At 44.4% G+C, this 25,581-nt stretch overlaps 1 long non-coding RNA gene across 3 annotated transcripts in view; it reads right to left on the bottom strand.

Annotated features, from left to right (window-relative positions):
• Positions 1-25,581, bottom strand: part of LOC125963368 (uncharacterized) — a 441,676-nt gene that overhangs the window by 27,698 nt on the left and 388,397 nt on the right. The window contains exon 3 of one of the 3 annotated variants that reach the window (XR_007475241.1): positions 22,122-22,224. The exons of the other annotated variants lie outside the window; for them this stretch is intronic. This is a non-coding gene — a long non-coding RNA (uncharacterized LOC125963368). Of the gene's footprint in view, positions 1-22,121; positions 22,225-25,581 lie in introns of those variants that run through there. 3 annotated transcript variants of the gene reach the window in all.

Here is a 25,581-nt window from a genome sequence, read left to right as displayed (position 1 = left end):
TGGGACGGCTCTGTTTACAAGAAACTCGTTTACGGGACAAGTTCAATATCGCAGAAAGTGAAAAATGGATAAAGAAGTTGTGGTACTTAGGTACAGGGCAATATCACTCAGCAATGAAATCTATGTCATCAGTCCCATAGCAGCATAATGAGTGGATTCAGGTATGATGATTCTAACTGAAATAAGTCACACAGAAAAAGAAACATCATAAGATATCACTAATACACAGAATGTAAACTTGGCTACACAGGAACTGGATTACAAAACACAACAGGGTCTCAAATTTAGAAAACAAACTTATGCTTGCTTAAGGGGAAAGGTGTGTTGGGGTGCTGCATAAAACCAGAGATTGAAATGAGCACAGATAAAGTTCCTTAAGCCAAATATGTAATACACAAGAGCTACTCCTTGCTCAACGAAATGGACTCAACACCCCATATTAAACGCCTAAGAATGTAACTTACTAGTAAGTATCTTGAAATCTATGGATCGCTATGTCTCCGAAAGAGAATCAAGCGTGTGTACAGGGGCATAAACGCAGCAGTGATAGGATTGGAGAGGTTCGGTGAGCAAATGAAGACCCTTTGAAGTCATATTGCATGGTACCCATTCCACGGGTCTCAACTCTCCAGGTTTAAGGGATTCTTCCTTCAGCTAAAACATGCATGTGGAACCCAGAGTATGATCAACCGTGTGATCGGGAGACGTGTTCCAATATGTGTCAGTTCTCGTCCCCTGATACTCGGGTGCAACATTCCAGACGCTTTACTAACACTCTCCCGACTTGGAGAGTCAGTGCCTTTAACCTCCTGTTTGGCCCAGTTTGCAATTTCTGCGGAAGATGAACAGGAATAGGGAGAACCAATGAGAGACTAGCTGGAGGTGTCTGGACTGGCAAATTTAACTCTCATTTCCCACCAGGAAGAGGAATTAACCAAAGGCTCAGCGGGCCGTGCCAGAACAAGATTAGGGCCTGAGGCAAACCTACGGTGTTGCGGCCAGCTCACAAGAAAGCGAGTTGAAGAAAGGAGCTCAGGGGCACTGTAATTCACAAACCTGCAGAGTTATAAATGACAGCTATCGTCCAAAAATATACTGAAGTAAGGCTGCCAAGAGGACTTGAAAGCGGGGCAGAATTGCAGGAAACCGATTTCAGGAGGTAGACTGGAATTGCATTTAAAGCATAGGAAAAGAGGCAGAACGTCGATAATGATGCACTTGTCCAAAAAGGGCGTATGCGTTTTTTCCTGAATATATTCAGGAAAAAACGCATACGCCCTTTGTGGCCAACCAAGCAAGCTTGCAAAGGAAATCTGCACTACAATGAAGTCTCACTTCCCCCCTGTAAAAAGGGCCATCTGAAAAATGTGTAAAATCCAGAAAGGCAGGACAGGCCATGGAGAACTGTGAGCCCTGTTATGCTGATGGGCGGGATGTAAATTGCCAACAGCCGCTTGGGAGAAGTGTATGGTGTTTCCGGAAACATCTAAGAAAAAAAGCAACAGAGCCTAGGGCACTTCCACTTATGGTCCTATAGCTTAGGGAAAATAAAATCAAAAAGACACAGCCACCCCAAAGTTTGGGACGGCTCTGTTTACAAGAACCTCGTTTACGGGACAAGTTCAATATCGCAGATAGTGAAAAATGGATAAAGCAGTTGTGGTACTTACGTACAATGCAATATCACTCTGCAATGAAATCTATGTCATCAGGCCTGTAGCAGCATAATGAGTGGGTTCAGGTATGATGATTCTAACTGAAATAAGTCACACAGAAAAATAAATATCATAAGATATCACTAATACACGGAATGTAAACTTGGCTACACAGGAACTGAATTACAAAACAGAACAGGGTCTCAAATTCAGAAAACCAACTTATGCTTGCTTAAGGGGAAAGGTGAGTTGGGGTGCTGCATAAAACCAGAGATTGAAATGAGCACAGATAAAGTTCCTTAAGCCAAATATGTAATAGACAAGAGCTACTCCTTGCTCAACGAAATGGACTCAACACCCCATATTAAACGCCTAAGAATGTACCTGACTAGTAAGTATCTTAAAAGCTATGGATCACTATGTCTTTGAAAGAGAATCAAGCGTGTGTACAGGGGCATAAACGCAGCAGTGATAGGATTGGAGAGGTTCGGTGAGCAAATGAAGACCCTTTGAAGTCATATTGCATGGTACCCATTCCACGGGTCTCAACTCTCCAGGTTTAAGGGATTCTTCCTTCAGCTGAAACATGCATGTGGAACCCAGAGTATGATCAACCATGTGATCGGGAGACGTGTTCCAATATGTCTCAGTTCTCGTCCCCTGGTACTCAGGTGCAACATTCCAGAAGCTTTACTAACACTCTCCCGACTTGGAGAGTCAGTGCCTTTAACCTCCTGTTTCGCCCAGTTTGCAATTTCTGCGGAATATGAACAGGAATAGGGAGAACCAATGAGAGACTAGCTGGAGGTGTCTGGACGGGAAAATTTAACTCTCATTTACCACCAGGAAGAGGAATTAACCAAAGGCTCAGCGTGCCATGCCGGAACCAGATTAGGGCCTGAAGCAATCCTGCGGTGTTGCGGCCAGCTCACAAGAAAGCGAGTTGAAGTAAGGAACTCAGGGGCACTGTAATTCACAAACATGCAGAGTTATAAATGACAGCTATCGTCCAAAAATATACTGAAGTAAGGCTGCCAAGAGGACTTGAAAGCGGGGCAGAATTGCAGGAAACCAATTTCAGGAGGTACACTGGAATTGCATTTAAAGCATAGGAAAAGAGGCAAAACGTCGACAATGATGCTTTGGCTAAATAGGGCATATGCGTTTTTTCCTGAATATATTCAGGAAAAAACGCATACGCCCTTTTTGGCCAACCAAGCAAGCTTGCAAAGGATATGTGCACTACAATGAAGTCTCACATCCCCCTGGTCAAAAGAGCTATCTGAAAAAAGTGTAAAATCCAGAAAGGCAGGACAGGCCATGGAGAACTGGGAGCCTTGTTATGCTGATGGGCGGGATGTAAATTGCCAACAGCCACTCGGGAGAAGTGTATGGTGTTTCCTGAAACATCTAAAAAAGAAAGCAACAGAGCCTAGGGCACTTCCACTTATGGTCCTATAGCTTAGGGAAATTAAAATCAAAAAGACATAGCCACCCCAAAGTTTGGGATGGCTCTGTTTACAAGAACCTTGTTTACGGTACAAGTACAATATTGCAGAAAGTGAAAAATGGATAAAGAAGCTGTGGTACTTACGTACAATGCAATATCACTCAGCAATGAAATCTATGTCATCAGGCCCGTAGCAGCATAATGAGTGGATTCACGTATGATGATTCTATCTGAAGTAAGTCACACAGAAAAAGAAACATCATAAGATATCACTAATACACGGAATGTAAACTTGGCTACACAGGAACTGGATTACAAAAGAGAACAGGGTCTCAAATTTAGAAAACCAACTTATGCTTGTTTAAGGGGAAAGGTGAGTTGGGGTGCTGCATAAAACCAGAGATTGAAATGAGCACAGAAAAAGTTCCTTAAGCCAAATATGTAATACACAAGAGCTACACCTTGCTCAACGAAATGGACTCAACACCCCATCTTAAACGCCTAAGAATGTACCTGCCTTTTAAGTATTTTAAACCTATAGATTGCTATGTCTCTGAAAGAGAATCAAGCGTGTGTACAGGGGCGTAAATGCAGCAATGATAGGATTGGAGAGGTTCGGTTAGCAAATGAAGACCCTTTGAAGTCATATTGCATGGTACCCATTCCACGGGTCTCAACTCTCCAGGTTTAAGGGATTCTTCCTTCAGCTAAATCATGCATGTGGAACCCAGAGTATGATCAACCGTGTGATCGGGAGACGTGTTCCAATATGTCTCAGTTCTCGTCCCCTGGTACTCGGGTGCAACATTCCAGATGCTTTACTAACACTCTCCTGACTTGGAGAGTCAGTGCCTTTAACCTCCTGTTTGGCCCAGTTTGCAATTTCTGCGGAAGATGAACAGGAATAGGGAGAACCAATGACAGACTAGCTGGAGGTGTCTGGACGGGCAAATTTAACTCTCATTTACCACCAGGAAGAGGAATTAACCAAAGGCTCAGCGTGCCGTGCCGGAACCAGATTAGGGCCTGAAGCAATCCTGTGGTGTTGCAGCCAGCTCACAAGAAAGCGAGTTGAAGAAAGGAGCTCAGGGGCACTGTAATTCACAAACCTGCAGAGTTATAAATGACAGCTATCGTCCAAAAATATACTGAAGTAAGGCTGCCAAGAGGACTTGAAAGCGGGGCAGAATTGCAGGAAACCGATTTAAGGAGGTAGACTGGAATTGCATTTAAAGCATAGGAAAAGAGGCAGAACGTTGACAATGATGCACTTGGCCAAAAAGGGCGTATGCATTTATTCCTGAATATATTCAGGAAAAAACGCATACGCCCTTTTTGGCCAACCAAGCATGCTTGCAAATGAAATCTGCACTACAATGAAGTCTCACTTCCCCCCGGTCAAAAGGGTCAACTGAAAAAAGTGTAAAATCCAGAAAGGCAGGACAGGCCATGGAGACCTGGGAGCCTTGTTATGCTGATGGGCGGGATGTAAATTGACAACAGCCACTTGGGAGAACCGTATGGTGTTTCCTGAAACATCTGAGAAACAAAGCAACAGAACCTAGGGCACTTCCAATTATGGTCCTATAGCTTAGGGAAATTAAAATCAAAAAGACACAGCCACCCCAAAGTTTGGTACGGCTCTGTTTACAAGAACCTCATTTACGGGACAAGTTCAATATCGCAGAAAGTGAAAAATGGATAAAGAAGTTTTGGTACTTATGTACAATGCAATATCACTCAGCAATGAAATCTATGTCATCAGGCCCGTAGCAGCATAATGAGTGGATTCAGGTATGATGATTCTAACTGAAATAAGTCACACAGAAAAAGAAACATCATAAGATATCACCAATACACGGAATGTAAACTTGGCTACACAGGAACTGGATTACAAAAGAGAACAGGGTCTCAAATTTAGAAAACCAACTTATGCTTGCTTAAGGGGAAAGGTGAGTTGGGGTGCTGCATAAAACCAGAGATTGAAATGAGCACATATAAAGTTCCTTAAGCCAAATATGTAATAGACAAGAGCTACTCCTTGCTCAACGAAATGGACTCAACACCCCATATTAAACGCCTAAGAATGTACCTGACTAGAAAGTATCTTAAAACCTATGGAATGCTATGTCTCCAAAAGAGAATCAAGCGTGTGTACAGTGGCATAAACGCAGCAGTGATAGGATTGGAGAGGTTCGGTGAGCAAATGAAGACCCTTTGAAGTCATATTGCATGGTACCCATTCCACGGGTCTCAACTCTCCACGTTTAAGGGATTGTTCCTTCAGCTGAAACATGCATGTGGAACCCAGAGTATGATCAGCCGTGTGATCGGGAGACGTGTTCCAATATGTGTCAGTTCTCGTCCCCTGATACTCGGGTGCAACATTCCAGACGCTTTACTAACACTCTCCCGACTTGGAGAGTCAGTGCCTTTAACCTCCTGTTTGGCCCAGTTTGCAATTTCTGCGGAAGATGAACAGGAATAGGGAGAACCAATGAGAGACTAGCTGGAGGTGTCTGGACTGGCAAATTTAACTCTCATTTCCCACCAGGAAGAGGAATTAACCAAAGGCTCAGCGGGCCGTGCCATAACAAGATTAGGGCCTGAGGCAAAACTGCGGTGTTGCGGCCAGCTCACAAGAAAACGAGTTGAAGAAAGTAGCTCAGGGGCACTGTAATTCACAAACCTGCAGAGTTATAAATGACAGCTATCGTCCAAAAATATACTGAAGTAAGGCTGCCAAGAGGACTTGAAAGCGGGGCAGAATTGCAGGAAACCGATTTCAGGAGGTAGACTGGAATTGCATTTAAAGCATAGGAAAAGAGGCAGAAGGTCGACAATGATGCACTTGGCCAAAAAGGGCGTATGCGTTTTTTCCTGAATATATTCAGGAAAAAACGCATACGCCCTTTGTGGCCAACCAAGCAAGCTTGCAAAGGAAATCTGCACTACAATGAAGTCTCACTTCCCCCCTGTAAAAAGGGCCATCTGAAAAATGTGTAAAATCCAGAAAGGCAGGACAGGCCATGGAGAACTGTGAGCCCTGTTATGCTGATGGGCGGGATGTAAATTGCCAACAGCCGCTTGGGAGAAGTGTATGGTGTTTCCGGAAACATCTAAGAAAAAAAGCAACAGAGCCTAGGGCACTTCCACTTATGGTCCTATAGCTTAGGGAAAATAAAATCAAAAAGACACAGCCACCCCAAAGTTTGGGACGGCTCTGTTTACAAGAACCTCGTTTACGGGACAAGTTCAATATCGCAGATAGTGAAAAATGGATAAAGCAGTTGTGGTACTTACGTACAATGCAATATCACTCTGCAATGAAATCTATGTCATCAGGCCTGTAGCAGAAAATGAGTGGGTTCAGGTATGATGATTCTAACTGAAATAAGTCACACAGAAAAATAAATATCATAAGATATCACTAATACACGGAATGTAAACTTGGCTACACAGGAACTGAATTACAAAACAGAACAGGGTCTCAAATTCAGAAAACCAACTTATGCTTGCTTAAGGGGAAAGGTGAGTTGGGGTGCTGCATAAAACCAGAGATTGAAATGAGCACAGATAAAGTTCCTTAAGCCAAATATGTAATAGACAAGAGCTACTCCTTGCTCAACGAAATGGACTCAACACCCCATATTAAACGCCTAAGAATGTACCTGACTAGTAAGTATCTTAAAAGCTATGGATCACTATGTCTTTGAAAGAGAATCAAGCGTGTGTACAGGGGCATAAACGCAGCAGTGATAGGATTGGAGAGGTTCGGTGAGCAAATGAAGACCCTTTGAAGTCATATTGCATGGTACCCATTCCACGGGTCTCAACTCTCCAGGTTTAAGGGATTCTTCCTTCAGCTGAAACATGCATGTGGAACCCAGAGTATGATCAACCATGTGATCGGGAGACGTGTTCCAATATGTCTCAGTTCTCGTCCCCTGGTACTCGGGTGCAACATTCCAGACGCTTTACTAACACTCTCCCGACTTGGAGAGTCAGTGCCTTTAACCTCCTGTTTCGCCCAGTTTGCAATTTCTGCGGAATATGAACAGGAATAGGGAGAACCAATGAGAGACTAGCTGGAGGTGTCTGGACGGGAAAATTTAACTCTCATTTACCACCAGTAAGAGGAATTAACCAAAGGCTCAGCATGCCGTGCCGGAACCAGATTAGGGCCTGAAGCAATCCTGCGGTGTTGCGGCCAGCTCACAAGAAAGCGAGTTGAAGTAAGGAACTCAGGGGCACTGTAATTCACAAACATGCAGAGTTATAAATGACAGCTATCGTCCAAAAATATACTGAAGTAAGGCTGCCAAGAGGACTTGAAAGCGGGGCAGAATTGCAGGAAACCAATTTCAGGAGGTACACTGGAATTGCATTTAAAGCATAGGAAAAGAGGCAAAACGTCGACAATGATGCTTTGGCTAAATAGGGCATATGCGTTTTTTCCTGAATATATTCAGGAAAAAACGCATACGCCCTTTTTGGCCAACCAAGCAAGCTTGCAAAGGATATGTGCACTACAATGAAGTCTCACATCCCCCTGGTCAAAAGAGCTATCTGAAAAAAGTGTAAAATCCAGAAAGGCAGGACAGGCCATGGAGAACTGGGAGCCTTGTTATGCTGATGGGCGGGATGTAAATTGCCAACAGCCACTCGGGAGAAGTGTATGGTGTTTCCTGAAACATCTAAAAAAGAAAGCAACAGAGCCTAGGGCACTTCCACTTATGGTCCTATAGCTTAGGGAAATTAAAATCAAAAAGACATAGCCACCCCAAAGTTTGGGATGGCTCTGTTTACAAGAACCTTGTTTACGGTACAAGTACAATATTGCAGAAAGTGAAAAATGGATAAAGAAGCTGTGGTACTTACGTACAATGCAATATCACTCAGCAATGAAATCTATGTCATCAGGCCCGTAGCAGCATAATGAGTGGATTCACGTATGATGATTCTATCTGAAGTAAGTCACACAGAAAAAGAAACATCATAAGATATCACTAATACACGGAATGTAAACTTGGCTACACAGGAACTGGATTACAAAAGAGAACAGGGTCTCAAATTTAGAAAACCAACTTATGCTTGTTTAAGGGGAAAGGTGAGTTGGGGTGCTGCATAAAACCAGAGATTGAAATGAGCACAGAAAAAGTTCCTTAAGCCAAATATGTAATACACAAGAGCTACACCTTGCTCAGCGAAATGGACTCAACACCCCATCTTAAACGCCTAAGAATGTACCTGCCTTTTAAGTATTTTAAACCTATAGATTGCTATGTCTCCGAAAGAGAATCAAGCGTGTGTACAGGGGCGTAAATGCAGCAATGATAGGATTGGAGAGGTTCGGTTAGCAAATGAAGACCCTTTGAAGTCATATTGCATGGTACCCATTCCACGGGTCTCAACTCTCCAGGTTTAAGGGATTCTTCCTTCAGCTAAATCATGCATGTGGAACCCAGAGTATGATCAACCGTGTGATCGGGAGACGTGTTCCAATATGTCTCAGTTCTCGTCCCCTGGTACTCGGGTGCAACATTCCAGATGCTTTACTAACACTCTCCTGACTTGGAGAGTCAGTGCCTTTAACCTCCTGTTTGGCCCAGTTTGCAATTTCTGCGGAAGATGAACAGGAATAGGGAGAACCAATGACAGACTAGCTGGAGGTGTCTGGACGGGCAAATTTAACTCTCATTTACCACCAGGAAGAGGAATTAACCAAAGGCTCAGCGTGCTGTGCCGGAACCAGATTAGGGCCTGAAGCAATCCTGTGGTGTTGCAGCCAGCTCACAAGAAAGCGAGTTGAAGAAAGGAGCTCAGGGGCACTGTAATTCACAAACCTGCAGAGTTATAAATGACAGCTATCGTCCAAAAATATACTGAAGTAAGGCTGCCAAGAGGACTTGAAAGCGGGGCAGAATTGCAGGAAACCGATTTAAGGAGGTAGACTGGAATTGCATTTAAAGCATAGGAAAAGAGGCAGAACGTTGACAATGATGCACTTGGCCAAAAAGGGCGTATGCATTTATTCCTGAATATATTCAGGAAAAAACGCATACGCCCTTTTTGGCCAACCAAGCATGCTTGCAAATGAAATCTGCACTACAATGAAGTCTCACTTCCCCCCGGTCAAAAGGGTCAACTGAAAAAAGTGTAAAATCCAGAAAGGCAGGACAGGCCATGGAGACCTGGGAGCCTTGTTATGCTGATGGGCGGGATGTAAATTGACAACAGCCACTTGGGAGAACCGTATGGTGTTTCCTGAAACATCTGAGAAACAAAGCAACAGAACCTAGGGCACTTCCAATTATGGTCCTATAGCTTAGGGAAATTAAAATCAAAAAGACACAGCCACCCCAAAGTTTGGTACGGCTCTGTTTACAAGAACCTCATTTACGGGACAAGTTCAATATCGCAGAAAGTGAAAAATGGATAAAGAAGTTTTGGTACTTATGTACAATGCAATATCACTCAGCAATGAAATCTATGTCATCAGGCCCGTAGCAGCATAATGAGTGGATTCAGGTATGATGATTCTAACTGAAATAAGTCACACAGAAAAAGAAACATCATAAGATATCACCAATACACGGAATGTAAACTTGGGTACACAGGAACTGGATTACAAAAGAGAACAGGGTCTCAAATTTAGAAAACCAACTTATGCTTGCTTAAGGGGAAAGGTGAGTTGGGGTGCTGCATAAAACCAGAGATTGAAATGAGCACATATAAAGTTCCTTAAGCCAAATATGTAATAGACAAGAGCTACTCCTTGCTCAACGAAATGGACTCAACACCCCATATTAAACGCCTAAGAATGTACCTGACTAGAGAGTATCTTAAAACCTATGGAATGCTATGTCTCCAAAAGAGAATCAAGCGTGTGTACAGTGGCATAAACGCAGCAGTGATAGGATTGGAGAGGTTCGGTGAGCAAATGAAGACCCTTTGAAGTCATATTGCATGGTACCCATTCCACGGGTCTCAACTCTCCACGTTTAAGGGATTGTTCCTTCAGCTGAAACATGCATGTGGAACCCAGAGTATGATCAGCCGTGTGATCGGGAGACGTGTTCCAATATGTGTCAGTTCTCGTCCCCTGATACTCGGGTGCAACATTCCAGACGCTTTACTAACACTCTCCCGACTTGGAGAGTCAGTGCCTTTAACCTCCTGTTTGGCCCAGTTTGCAATTTCTGCGGAAGATGAACAGGAATAGGGAGAACCAATGAGAGACTAGCTGGAGGTGTCTGGACTGGCAAATTTAACTCTCATTTCCCACCAGGAAGAGGAATTAACCAAAGGCTCAGCGGGCCGTGCCATAACAAGATTAGGGCCTGAGGCAAAACTGCGGTGTTGCGGCCAGCTCACAAGAAAACGAGTTGAAGAAAGTAGCTCAGGGGCACTGTAATTCACAAACCTGCAGAGTTATAAATGACAGCTATCGTCCAAAAATATACTGAAGTAAGGCTGCCAAGAGGACTTGAAAGCGGGGCAGAATTGCAGGAAACCGATTTCAGGAGGTAGACTGGAATTGCATTTAAAGCATAGGAAAAGAGGCAGAAGGTCGACAATGATGCACTTGGCCAAAAAGGGCGTATGCGTTTTTTCCTGAATATATTCAGGAAAAAACGCATACGCCCTTTGTGGCCAACCAAGCAAGCTTGCAAAGGAAATCTGCACTACAATGAAGTCTCACTTCCCCCCTGTAAAAAGGGCCATCTGAAAAATGTGTAAAATCCAGAAAGGCAGGACAGGCCATGGAGAACTGTGAGCCCTGTTATGCTGATGGGCGGGATGTAAATTGCCAACAGCCGCTTGGGAGAAGTGTATGGTGTTTCCGGAAACATCTAAGAAAAAAAGCAACAGAGCCTAGGGCACTTCCACTTATGGTCCTATAGCTTAGGGAAAATAAAATCAAAAAGACACAGCCAACCCAAAGTTTGGGACGGCTCTGTTTACAAGAACCTCGTTTACGGGACAAGTTCAATATCGCAGATAGTGAAAAATGGATAAAGCAGTTGTGGTACTTACGTACAATGCAATATCACTCTGCAATGAAATCTATGTCATCAGGCCTGTAGCAGAAAATGAGTGGGTTCAGGTATGATGATTCTAACTGAAATAAGTCACACAGAAAAATAAATATCATAAGATATCACTAATACACGGAATGTAAACTTGGCTACACAGGAACTGAATTACAAAACAGAACAGGGTCTCAAATTCAGAAAACCAACTTATGCTTGCTTAAGGGGAAAGGTGAGTTGGGGTGCTGCATAAAACCAGAGATTGAAATGAGCACAGATAAATTTCCTTAAGCCAAATATGTAATAGACAAGAGCTACTCCTTGCTCAACGAAATGGACTCAACACCCCATATTAAACGCCTAAGAATGTACCTGACTAGTAAGTATCTTAAAAGCTATGGATCACTATGTCTTTGAAAGAGAATCAAGCGTGTGTACAGGGGCATAAACGCAGCAGTGATAGGATTGGAGAGGTTCGGTGAGCAAATGAAGACCCTTTGAAGTCATATTGCATGGTACCCATTCCACGGGTCTCAACTCTCCAGGTTTAAGGGATTCTTCCTTCAGCTGAAACATGCATGTGGAACCCAGAGTATGATCAACCATGTGATCGGGAGACGTGTTCCAATATGTCTCAGTTCTCGTCCCCTGGTACTCGGGTGCAACATTCCAGACGCTTTACTAACACTCTCCCGACTTGGAGAGTCAGTGCCTTTAACCTCCTGTTTCGCCCAGTTTGCAATTTCTGCGGAATATGAACAGGAATAGGGAGAACCAATGAGAGACTAGCTGGAGGTGTCTGGACGGGAAAATTTAACTCTCATTTACCACCAGGAAGAGGAATTAACCAAAGGCTCAGCATGCCGTGCCAGAACCAGATTAGGGCCTGAAGCAATCCTGCGGTGTTGCGGCCAGCTCACAAGAAAGCGAGTTGAAGTAAGGAAATCAGGGGCACTGTAATTCACAAACATGCAGAGTTATAAATGACAGCTATCGTCCAAAAATATACTGAAGTAAGGCTGCCAAGAGGACTTGAAAGCGGGGCAGAATTGCAGGAAACCAATTTCAGGAGGTACACTGGAATTGCATTTAAAGCATAGGAAAAGAGGCAAAACGTCGACAATGATGCTTTGGCTAAATAGGGCATATGCGTTTTTTCCTGAATATATTCAGGAAAAAACGCATACGCCCTTTTTGGCCAACCAAGCAAGCTTGCAAAGGATATGTGCACTACAATGAAGTCTCACATCCCCCTGGTCAAAAGAGCTATCTGAAAAAAGTGTAAAATCCAGAAAGGCAGGACAGGCCATGGAGAACTGGGAGCCTTGTTATGCTGATGGGCGGGATGTAAATTGCCAACAGCCACTCGGGAGAAGTGTATGGTGTTTCCTGAAACATCTAAAAAAGAAAGCAACAGAGCCTAGGGCACTTCCACTTATGGTCCTATAGCTTAGGGAAATTAAAATCAAAAAGACATAGCCACCCCAAAGTTTGGGATGGCTCTGTTTACAAGAACCTTGTTTACGGTACAAGTACAATATTGCAGAAAGTGAAAAATGGATAAAGAAGCTGTGGTACTTACGTACAATGCAATATCACTCAGCAATGAAATCTATGTCATCAGGCCCGTAGCAGCATAATGAGTGGATTCAGGTATGATGATTCTATCTGAAGTAAGTCACACAGAAAAAGAAACATCATAAGATATCACTAATACACGGAATGTAAACTTGGCTACACAGGAACTGGATTACAAAAGAGAACAGGGTCTCAAATTTAGAAAACCAACTTATGCTTGTTTAAGGGGAAAGGTGAGTTGGGGTGCTGCATAAAACCAGAGATTGAAATGAGCACAGAAAAAGTTCCTTAAGCCAAATATGTAATACACAAGAGCTACACCTTGCTCAACGAAATGGACTCAACACCCCATCTTAAACGCCTAAGAATGTACCTGCCTTTTAAGTATTTTAAACCTATAGATTGCTATGTCTCCGAAAGAGAATCAAGCGTGTGTACAGGGGCGTAAATGCAGCAATGATAGGATTGGAGAGGTTCGGTTAGCAAATGAAGACCCTTTGAAGTCATATTGCATGGTACCCATTCCACGGGTCTCAACTCTCCAGGTTTAAGGGATTCTTCCTTCAGCTAAATCATGCATGTGGAACCCAGAGTATGATCAACCGTGTGATCGGGAGACGTGTTCCAATATGTCTCAGTTCTCGTCCCCTGGTACTCGGGTGCAACATTCCAGATGCTTTACTAACACTCTCCTGACTTGGAGAGTCAGTGCCTTTAACCTCCTGTTTGGCCCAGTTTGCAATTTCTGCGGAAGATGAACAGGAATAGGGAGAACCAATGACAGACTAGCTGGAGGTGTCTGGACGGGCAAATTTAACTCTCATTTACCACCAGGAAGAGGAATTAACCAAAGGCTCAGCGTGCCGTGCCGGAACCAGATTAGGGCCTGAAGCAATCCTGTGGTGTTGCAGCCAGCTCACAAGAAAGCGAGTTGAAGAAAGGAGCTCAGGGGCACTGTAATTCACAAACCTGCAGAGTTATAAATGACAGCTATCGTCCAAAAATATACTGAAGTAAGGCTGCCAAGAGGACTTGAAAGCGGGGCAGAATTGCAGGAAACCGATTTAAGGAGGTAGACTGGAATTGCATTTAAAGCATAGGAAAAGAGGCAGAACGTTGACAATGATGCACTTGGCCAAAAAGGGCGTATGCATTTATTCCTGAATATATTCAGGAAAAAACGCATACGCCCTTTTTGGCCAACCAAGCATGCTTGCAAATGAAATCTGCACTACAATGAAGTCTCACTTCCCCCCTGTAAAAAGGGCCATCTGAAAAAAGTGTAAAATCCAGAAAGGCAGGACAGGCCATGGAGAACTGTGAGCCCTGTTATGCTGATGGGCGGGATGTAAATTGCCAACAGCTGCTTGGGAGAAGTGTATGGTGTTTACTGCAACATCTAAAAAACAAAGCAACAGAGCCTAGGGCCCTTCCTCTTATGGTCCTATAGATTAGGGAAATTAAAATCAAAAAGACACAGCCACCCCAAAGTTTGGGACGGCTCTGTTTACAGGAACCTCGTTTACGGTACAAGTTCAATATCGCAGAAAGTGAAAAATGGATAAAGCAGTTGTGGTACTTACGTACAATGCAATATCACTCAGCAATGAAATCTATGTCATCAGGCCCGTAGCAGCATAATGAGTGGATTCAGGTATGATGATTCTAACTGAAATAAGTTACACAGAAAAAGAAACATCGTAAGATATCACTAATACACGGAATGTAAACTTGGCTACACAGGAACTGGATTACAAAACAGAACAGGGTCTCAAATTTAGAAAACCAAATTATGCTTGCTTAAGGGGAAAGGTGAGTTGGGGTGCTGCATAAAACCAGAGATTGAAATGAGCACAGATAAAGTTCCTTAAGCCAAATATGTAATAGACAAGAGCTACTAATTGCTCAACGAGATGGACTCAACACCCCATATTAAACGCATAAGTATGTACCTGACTAGTAAGTATCTTGAAACCTATGGATTGCTATGTCTCCGAAAGAGAATCAAGCGTGTGTACAGGGGCATAAACGCAGCAGTGATAGGATTGGAGAGGTTCGGTGAGCAAATGAAGACCCTTTGAAGTCATATTGCATGGTACCTATTCGACGGGTCTCAACTCTCCAGGTTTAAGGGATTCTTCCTTCAGCTAAAACACGCATGTGGAACCCAGAGTATGATCAACCGTGTGATCGGGAGATATGTTCAAATATGTCTCAGTTCCCGTCCCCTTGTACTCGGGTGCAACATTCCAAATGCTTTACTAACACTCTCCCGACTTGGAGAGTCAGTGCCTTTAACCTCCTGTTTGGCCACGTTTGCAATTTCTGCGGAAGATGAACAGGAATAGGGAGGACCAATGAGAGACTAGCTGGAGGTGTCTGGACGGGCAATTTTAACTCTCATTTCCCACCAGGAAGAGGAATTAACCAAAGGCTCAGCATCCCGTGCCGGAACCAGATTAGGGCCTGAAGCAATCCTGCGGTGTTGCGGCCAGCTCACAAGAAAGCGAGTTGAAGAAAGGAGCTCAGGGGCACTGTAATTCACAAACCTGCAGAGTTATAAATGACAGCTATCGTCCAAAAATATACTGAAGTAAGGCTGCCAAGAGGACTTGAAAGCGGGGCAGAATTGCAGGAAACCGATTTCAGGAGATAGACTGGAATTGCATTTAAATCATAGGAAAAGAGGCAGAACCTCCTCAATGATGCACTTGGCCAAAAAGGGCGTATGCGTTTTTTCCTGAATATATTCAGGAAAAAACGCATACGCCCTTTTTGGCCAACCAAGCAAGCTTGCAAAGGAAATCTGCACTACAATGAAGTCTCACTTCCCCCCGGTCAAAAAGGGCCATCTGAAAAAAGTGTAAAATCCAGAAAGGCAGGACAGGCCATGGAGAACTGGGAGCCTTGTTATGGTGATGGGTGGGATGTAAATTTCCAACAGCCACTGGGGAGAAGTGTATGGTGTTTCCTGAAACATCTAAAAAACAAAGCAACACAGCCTAGGGCACTTCCACTTATGGTCCTATAGCTTAGGGAAATTAAAATCAAAAAGACACAGCCACCCCAAAGTTTGGGACGGCTCTGTTTACAAGAACCTCGTTTACGGGACAAGTTCAATATCGCAGAAAGTGAAAAATGGATAAAGAAGTTGTGGTACTTACGTACAATGCAATATCACTGAGCAATGAAATCTATGTCATCAGGCCCGTAGCAGCATAATGAGTGGATTCAGGTATGATGATTCTAACTGAAATAAGTTACACAGAAAAAGAAACATCGTAAGATATCACTAATACACGGAATGTAAACTTGGCTACACAGGAACTGGATTACAAAACAGAACAGGGTCTCAAATTCAGAAAACCAACTTATGCTTGCTTAAGGGGAAAGGTGAGTTGGGGTGCTGCATAAAACCAGAGATTGAAATGAGCACAGATAAAGTTCCTTAAGCCAAATATGGAATAGACAAGAGCTACTCCTTGCTCAACGAAATGGACTCAACACCCCATATTAAACGCCTAAGAATGTACCTGACTAGTAAGTATCTTAAAAGCTATGGATCGCTCTGTCTCCGAAAGAGAATCAAGCGTGTGTACAGGGGCATAAACGCAGCAGTGATAGGATTGGAGAGGTTCGGTGAGCAAATGAAGACCCTTTGAAGTCATATTGCATGGTACCCATTCCACGGGTCTCAACTCTCCAGGTTTAAGGGATTCTTCCTTCAGCTAAATCATGCATGTGGAACCCAGAATATGATCAACCGTGTGATCGGGAGACGTGTTCCAATATGTCTCAGTTCTCGTCCCCTGGTACTCGGGAACAACATTCCAGACTCTTTACTAACACTCTCCCGACTTGGAGAGTCAGTGCCTTTAACCTCCTGTTTGGCCCAGTTTGCAATTTCTGTGGAAGATGAACAGGAATAGGGAGAACCAATGAGAGACTAGATGGAGGTGTCTGGACTGGCAAATTTAACTGTCATTTCCCACAAGGAAGAGGAATTAACCAAAGGCTCAGCATGCCGTGCCGGAACCAGATTAGGGCCTGAAGCAATCCTGCGGTATTGCGGCCAGCTCACAAGAAAGCGAGTTGAAGAAAGGAGCTCAGGGGCACTGTAATTCACAAACTGCAGAGTTATAAATGACAGCTATCATCCAAAAATATACTGAAGTAAGGCTGCCAAGAGGACTTGAAAGCGGGGCAGAATTGCAGGAAACCAATTTCAGGAGGTAGACTTGAATTGCATTTAAAGCATAGGAAAAGAGGCAGAACGTCCACAATGATGCACTTGACCACAAAGGGCGTATGCGTTTTTTCCTGAATATATTCAGGAAAAAACGCATACGCCCTTTTTGGCCAACCAAGCAAGCTTGCAAAGGAAATCTGCACTACAATGATGTCTCACTTCCCCCAGTCAAAAGGGCCATCTGAAAAAAGTGTAAAATCCAGAAAGGCAGGACAGGCCATGGAGAACTGGGAGCCTTTTTATGCTGATGGGCGGGATGTAAATTGCCAACAGCCACTGGGGAGAAGTGTATGGTGTTTCCTGAAACATCTAAAAAACAAAGCAACCGAGCCTAGGGCACTTCCACTTATGGTCCTATAGCTTAGGGAAATTAAAATCAAAAAGACACAGCCACCCCGAAATTTCGGATGGCTCTTTTACAGGAACCTCTTCTTCAGCACCAGTTAAATATGCCAGAGAGCAAATAATGGATAAAGAAGTTGCGGTACTTATGTACAACAGAATACCTCTCAGCAATGAAAACTATGTCACCAGGCCCGTACCAGCATAATGAGTGGATTGAGGCACGGTGATTCTAAGTGAAAAAAGTCACACAGAAAGAGGAACATCATAAGGTATCACTAATACATGGAATGTGAACTTGGTTACACATGAACTGAATTACAAAACAGAACAGGGTCTCATGTTTAGAAAACCAACTTATGCTTGCTTAAGGGGGAAGGTGAGTTGTGGTGCTGCATAAAAGCAGAGTTTGAAATTAGCACAGATACCGTTCCATAAGCTAAATATGTAATAGACAAGACCTACCCCTTGCTCAACAAAATGGACTCAACAATGAGGTATCACCTCACACCTGGTAGAATGGGCATCATCAGAAAATCTACAAACAAAAAATGCTGGAAATGTGTGGATAAAAGGAACCCTCTTCCACTATTGTTGGGAATATAAATTGATACAGTCACTATGGAGAACAATATGGAGTTTCTTAAGAAACTAACAGTAGAATTACCATATGATACAGCAATCCCAGTTCTGGACATATACCCAGACAAAACCATAAATCAAAAAGAGACATTCACCGCAATGTTCATTGTATCACTCTTTACAATATCGAGGTAATGGAAGCAACCTAAATGCCCACAGACAGACGAATGCATAAAGCTGTGGTACATATATAAAATGGAATATTACTAAGCCATGAAAAGGAATGAAATTAGGTCATTTGTAGAGACGTCGATGGATCTAGAGACTGTCATACAGAGTGAAGTAAGTCAGAAAGAGAAAAACAAATCTTGTATATTCATGCATATATGTGGAACCTAGAAAAACTGTACAGATTAACCACTTTGCAAGGCATAAATAGAGCAACAGATGTAGACAACAAACGTATGGACAACAAGGGGGGAAAGCTGTTGGGGGGGTGGTGGTGGGAGGAGTTGAGAGACTGGGATTGGCATGTATACATTTATATGTATAAAATAGATAACCAATAAGAACCTGCTGTATAAAAATATAAAATAAAATTCAAAATTAAAAAGAAATAAAATTTAAAAAATAAAACAGAAAAAACAATTATTCCCTTCACATACATGTATTTATATGAATAAATTATTTCCATGCTTATATCTGTAAATACAAAAAAGAGGAATAAAATCTACCTTGAACCAAAAACGAAAAAGAGAAAAAAAACACAGAACCCACCAGTTCCACAGAGGAAAACCGTATCAGGGCACTTGCTCCAGTTGTAAACAATTCTGAAGTTGGTCAGTGGTGGGGAATCGTCTCCCATTCAGCCAGCAGCCCCCACGTAACAAGCGTCCTCATTGCAAAGCTGGGGCACCGTGCCGAGGCATCTGTGAGTAAACGTGAGCTGAGCCCCAGGCCAGTTGCTGCTGAACTATTCCCACCCGTCCCAGGTAAAACACCTGAATATATACAAGGACTTGAAAGCCTAGAGGAAGGGCCATAGAGCCACACGAGTGACAGCATATTGGCCGACTTGGTGCCTGCAGGCCAGCCAGGATGGTCCTGGCCCTGGGTGCTCTTCTGGAAGATTTCCATTTCCCTGCCTGAGATACCCGTCCTGTCCCTGCCCCCACTGCTTTTTTCCTTCCTCACCTCTGCCCAGGGAGAAATTCCAGCAGCAGGTATGGGTGACACATCCTCTTCTTTAGCAGGTGGCAGCCTGGCAACTGCTGCAGAAAGTCCAGCAGAGCCCCACTCACACTGGGCCACCCACAAAGCCGTGGCCTCTCACTCCCTCCCACCAGCCCAGCCCCGAGACTGCTGACAGGGCAGAGAAAATGGCGTCAGGCACGGCTGCAGGGCCTCTTGCTGCCTGGAGTGGTATTTATATTGATCTCAACCCAGGCACACCTGGGGAGGGCTGGCCGGCACGGTAAGGCTGCCCAGGTCAGCCAATCATCACCCCTCAGGGGCTCACAGTTGCAGAAAATGGAACTTGCTGAACCGGCCAGGTCCAAGGAACAGGTGTGGGCTCCTGAGAGTCAGGATAGACAAGGGGCTGCAGCTTTGGCTTGTTTTCTAATCATTTTATCTGGCCCATGAGTGGGAGACAACTTCAAGAAAACCCTCTCCTAATGAGAGGAACCCAGGAGTCAGGGAGAGGAGGGGTGGGTGGTGGTTGGAGACAGAGGCCTGGTGCCCCGGGTGCAGTGGAAGTCTCTGGAAGACCAGGTGGAGGGAGGCCGCACAGAGTGATGCCCAGGGTCACAGACCTGTCGCAGCTGCTGTTTGTTAGTTCAAGTCCTGCTCTGAGGTGCTCTGTGTCAGCTCTGAGTGACAGGTGAGCTGGGGGTGCTCTGCAATGAGGGCTATGTGCACGGTTCCTGTGTGCCCAGCCCTGCCACGGTACCTGCAAGGGTAGCTCTGTATCCTGGGAGGGGCCTGACCACGAGAGCCCCGTGGGCTGGGGTGGGGGTGGGGTACGTGCCCAGGTGAGCTCCATATTCTGGGATTGGTCTGACCACGAGAGCCCCATGGGCTGCTGGGCACCTGGTAAAGGATGTCAGGACAGTCAGTGAAGCCACCGAGGATATACCTCCAGCTGCTCCTAATTCCTACACCCTGCTGGTCATTCTACCAACCACCAGGACATGGTATTCTGTATTAGTCTTCAATGATGCCTTCTTTTGTATTCCATTAGTCCCAGAGTCACAAGAAATTTTGGCTTGTGAGTGGCAGGACTCAACATACAACTAAAACAATACTTCCGGGCCGTCTTGCCCCAAGGGTGCAAAAATTCCCACACCATCTTTGGGGAAAGCTTAGCTAAAGACCTAAAAGTTCTACCTCTGGAAAAGGAAACCCTCCTTCAGTACGCAGACGACATTCTGATCGCCAGCCCTACTAAGGAGGCCTCTGAACTACCAAGCCAATAAAGGATAGAAGTTGTCCAAGAAAAAGCTCAAATATCACAGACTGAGGTGACCTGCCTGGGCTTCGTTCTCACAGAAGGTCGGAGAAGCCCATCCCAGGAAAGGGAAGAAACCATTTTCAGCCTTACCCCTTTCTAAAACTAGAAGACAGCTTAGGGGTTCCTGGGGAGGCCAGGGTTTGCTGCTTCTGGATCCCTAACTACAGTCTACTAGCTGGGCCTCTATATGAAACACTGAAAGGAAAAGATGATGATCCTTTTGAATAGAATCCAGAAGTGGCCTTTCAAGAATGGAAAGAGCAGTCAATTCAGACCCTTGCCCTGGAACTCCCTAATTTAGCTAAACCCTTTGACCTTTACATTCCCGGTGAAAGGTGAATCGCCATCGGAGAATTAGTGCAAAAACTGGGACCACTTGAAATGGAACAATGCAAGAATGCCATCCAGGTAGGATAAACTACGGGCACCAAGGGGCTTGGCCCACTGCCACATCTGGCCAAGATACTGGCGGTATCTAAAAACCTGGAAATCAGCAGCCCAAAAGGCCACCTCCCTCCTAAGGGAAAAGGACCCCACGTGGTGATCCTAACCACCAACCATGCCCTGAAGTTGCAGGGTTCGCTCCGTGGGCACACCAACCTCGAGTGAGGAGGCCCTCCAACTCCAACATCCAGAGAGATAACCGGGGGCAACAGGGCACCATGAAGACTCGTGTGAACATCACTTGACCTGGAGTTTCTCTCATAAAACAACAAGAGTGTGTCCCAAAAGAGTAGACTACTGCTTGCAGGACTTACTGCACCCAGAGGGGAGCTAATAGTCTTGGCGGGGGAACCGTATATCACACTGTCACCATAGAAAAGCCTACAGACACCGTGATGATGGTGGCCAATAAGACCAGCTGGACTCCTGTTTACTTCAAAAGGCTGTTGACTCAGTGGCCATCATGGTCCTTGATCACCACTGACCCTGGACTGTCTGGGAGTTGAGCAGGCAGGGCTCTGACACCTGGTGCTGTTTGTACGTTAATTCAGGGGCCTAATTGAAGAAAGCGCAGACTACTGGTCAGAGCATCTAGGCTGGCAGAAACGGTCAGCCTAAGGTGGCCGAACAAATGTGGGGCGGGGTGAAACCGGCCCCCACAGCGTCTCTGCACATCTCTTTCCTGGACCCTTAAAGGTCATTAGAATCTATAACACTTCCAATGCTGGTGCTCAGGTGGACGAGCAGGGAGGCAGGGGGCCTGGGGACAATCAACGTCACCTGGAGGCTGCTGGGGAGAAGCTCTGACCCTCGCCTCCAGGTATGAGGGCTCCCAACTCAGCACTCAGCAGTTACAGAAGAAGGGTCTGCACCCTCAGCACTCCAAGAATGAGGAACGGGACAAAAGGCAGAGGAGGGGTTTGTCCCCAGCAAAGCCCATTAAAAATCCCTGGGAGATAAAAATAGAATCTGGGCAATAAAGTCAAGTCTCACCTTTTTTATCCTTTGTGCTTTGTCTAATTTCATGTGCTCCTAGGGTCCCGCATGCAGAGGTTCCACACCCGGCACTTCAGACCAGATTTCCTAGTGCAGAATGGCTGGGACGACACCTCAGCTCCTGGGGCCCAGTGCAGACTCCGCGATATAGAGCCTGAGCTGCAGCCAACCCGGCCCTCGAGAGCTCCGCCCCCTCCCTCCCACTGACTCTGACAGGATCTCTACACAACAGCCCAGCCCACAGCCCACGGGGTAGTGCATGCTCTCACCTCTCCATTCTCTGATCAAAATATAAAGTTTCCTTTGCTTGTGAACCAAACTCAGTCTCGATCTGTTGGCCCCAATGACACTGGGCAGGGGGACACTTGTTGGGGTCCACTCTGGAGGATCAGTAACAGAAATTGAGACTATTGTAACCTCAATGAACAGACGTGTGAGCCAAACTGTAGTTAACATAGAACAGTGTATAAGGCTCGGGTAAAATAAGATGTTTCTAACACTTCCATTTGATATTTCCATCACTTTATTATAAGCAAGTTCAGTGAAAAGGTTTGTCTTATTTGTCAGGTCAATATTAGAGAAACGAAGTGATTTCTTTCCAAGGAGGTACATCTAATAATCTTGGTTAAAGCTTCAATCTTGTTTTAAATGCTTTTCCATTGAAAATGATACCTCTCTTTCAGCTCCCCCATTTCTGAGAAGTATAAAATCTTATAATTTATTATTACCAAAGGGGAAAGGTGGGAGGAGGGATAAATTAACAGTTTGGGATTAACACATACACACTGCTATGTATAAAATAGATCATCAACAAGGAACTACTGTATAGCACAGGGAACTACACTCAACATTTTGCAATAACCTATAAGGGGAAATAATCTGGAAAAGAATAGATATTTTTATTGTCATTGTCATCTATCAATGACAGTTAAAGTGTAACCTAAGGGAAGCTGGTGGTGAGTTCTTCTGACCCTGAAGACTTCAATCATCTAAAGTTTGGACTCTGCCTACTTCCCAAGGCCCTTAATGAACATATGTGTAGCCGTAGCTTAAAAAATTCCCCAGTTTGGGTTTCGGGCAGACACTGATTTTGAAAAAGCCCTGGTGTTCTCCTTACATGAATGGGACTCTTCCTACTGCTAAAACATGTCTGTCACACCCAGAGGATGGTATACCGTCTGATCGGGAAGAGTTTGGAAAAGGCATCTCATCTCCTCATCTCCTGGTGCTCGGGTTCACCCCTCCAGCGTCTTTACTAACAGTCTCCCCACTTGGAGATGTCAGCACTGTCAACATCCTGTTGCGTACAGTTTGGAATTTGTCCAGAGGATGAAGCGGAAGGATGAGGAACAATGAGAGACAAGTCCTAGGTGTTCAGACAGGCACATGTCACTCTAATTTCCAATCAGGAAGACGAATTGACCAAAGGCTAGGGTTGCCCATGGAAACAGTATAGGGCTTGAGGAAATCCCGCTGCTTTGTGGTCAGTTCCCATAAACGCAAGTTGCACAATGGAACTCAGGGGCAGTAAAATTCACGAAACTGCAGAGTTGAAAATATCCATCACTGAAAAATGTCTTGAGGAAAGTCAGAGAAAAGGACTTGTAAGCAAGGGAGAATGGCAGGAAAGGGATCTGAGGAGGTAGAAAGGACTCGCCATTAAGCACGAGAAAAGGAGCTGAACATTGCCAACATTGCAGTTGGCCAAAAAGGGTGTATGCGTTTTTTTCTGTATATATTCAAGAAAAGGGCATACACTTTTTTAGCCAAGCAAACAGGTGGGCACTGGAAGTCAATACTACAAAAGATATCACTTCGCATCAGTCAGAAGAGCCATCCTCATAAAGCGTAAACAACAGAAATGCAGGACAGGGCAAGGAGAAGAGGGAGCCCTGTGAGACTTATAGTGGAAATATATATTGCCAACGGCCATTCTGGAGAAGTGTATTGTGTTTACTAAAGCATCTAAAAAATGAGCTACAGAGCATAGGGCACTTGCACTCATGGGCGTATATCTTGGGAAAAACAAAAATCGAGAGGACACAGGCACCCCAATGTTTACCCCCTCTCTGTTTAAAAGATCCTCGACTAGGATATAACTTAAATGTCTCTGGAGAGAAAAAATGGATAGAGATATGGTACTTAGGTAGAGTGGAATATTATTCAGCCTGGAAATCAATGAACTATGGCCAGTTGTAACAACTCCGGAGGAGTTACGTATGATCATTCTAAGTGACATAATTCAAAAAGAAAAAGACACATATCATAAGATATCACTTAAAGGTGGAATCCAAAATGGCTACACATGAAATAAATTACAAAACAAAAACATAGTCAAATATGTAGGAAACACGCATAAGGCTGCTAAACGGGAAAGGTGGGGAGGGGTGAGGCATCATCCAGGAGGTTGAAATTAGCAAAGATACCATTCCAAATACCAAACTGATAATCAACAAAGCCCACACGGTAGCTAAAAGAACTGCACTCAGCACACTCAAGTCACCGGAAAAGAATATATACGACTGGTAAGAATCTGAAAAAGAATTTACTGATGTCTCTCTGTACGTGAATCAAGTGGATGTACAACAGCAAGAAACAGAGCTTTGAAAATCAGCTGTAACCAATATAGTAATAAATTGAAAAAAATAAACGACAGAGAGACAGAGAAAACCTCTTACAACTTTTCCTCAGGGACGGTGATGCAACATGGATTGAACATATCTAGACCCACAGCAGGATGAGACATAAGGCTGGAAACTGTTTGCACTAAGAGAAATGTGAGGTTGGGTGAGGAAATGCACACCCTTTAAAGTAATACTACCTGGTACCCATTCAATGGGTCCCAAATCTGCAGGTTCAAGGGATCTTCCTACAGCTAAAACATGCATGGAAAACCCAGAGGACTGTACACCATGTGATCGGGAGATGTGTCTAAAATGCAGCTCATTTATCCTCTCCTGGTGCTCCTGTTCACCATTCCAGCCACGTTACTTAGAATCTCCCCACTTGGAGAATCAGCACATTTCAACTTCTGTTTCACACATTTTGCAAATTGTGAGGAGGATGAACGGGAAGAGGGGGAACCAATGAGAGAATAGTTGTAGGGGTTTGGACGGGCACATATCACTCTAATTTCCCATTAAGAATAAGAATTGAAAAAAGGCTCAGCCCACCTCGCCGGAGCCAAAATAGGGCCTGAAGCAATCCTGTGGGTTTGAGGCCAGCTCACAAAAGAGCAACTTAAAAAATGGAGCTCAGGGTCACTGCAATTCACAAACCTGCAGAGTTATAAACGAAAACTAACGTCCAAAACTATGTTGAGGTAAGGCAAAGAAGAGGATCTGAATGCAAGACAGAATTGCAAGAAACAGATTTCAAGAGATAGATTGGACTCGCCTTTAAAGCACATGAAAAGCGGCAGAATTTCGACAATGATGCAGTTGGCCCAAAAGGGCGTATGCGTTTTTCCTGATTATATCCAGGAAAAAACGCATACGCACTTTATGGGCAACGAAGCAAGCAAGCAATGCAAATGTGCACAACAAAGAAGTCTCATTTCCCACCGGTCAAAAGGGCCATCCTAAAAAATTGTAAAATCCAGAAATGCAGGACAGGCCATGGAGAACAGGGAGCCTTTATACACTGATGGGCAGTGTGTGAACTGCCGAGAGCCACTCTGGAAAAGTGTATGGTGGTTCCTAAATCATCTAAAAAACAGAGCTACAGAGCATAGGACA

Source organism: Orcinus orca, unplaced genomic scaffold, assembly GCF_937001465.1.
Source record: "Orcinus orca unplaced genomic scaffold, mOrcOrc1.1 scaffold_61, whole genome shotgun sequence".
In the NCBI taxonomy this organism is placed as follows: Eukaryota; Metazoa; Chordata; class Mammalia; order Artiodactyla; family Delphinidae; genus Orcinus; species Orcinus orca.
This window is presented reverse-complemented; position numbering and strand designations above follow the sequence as displayed.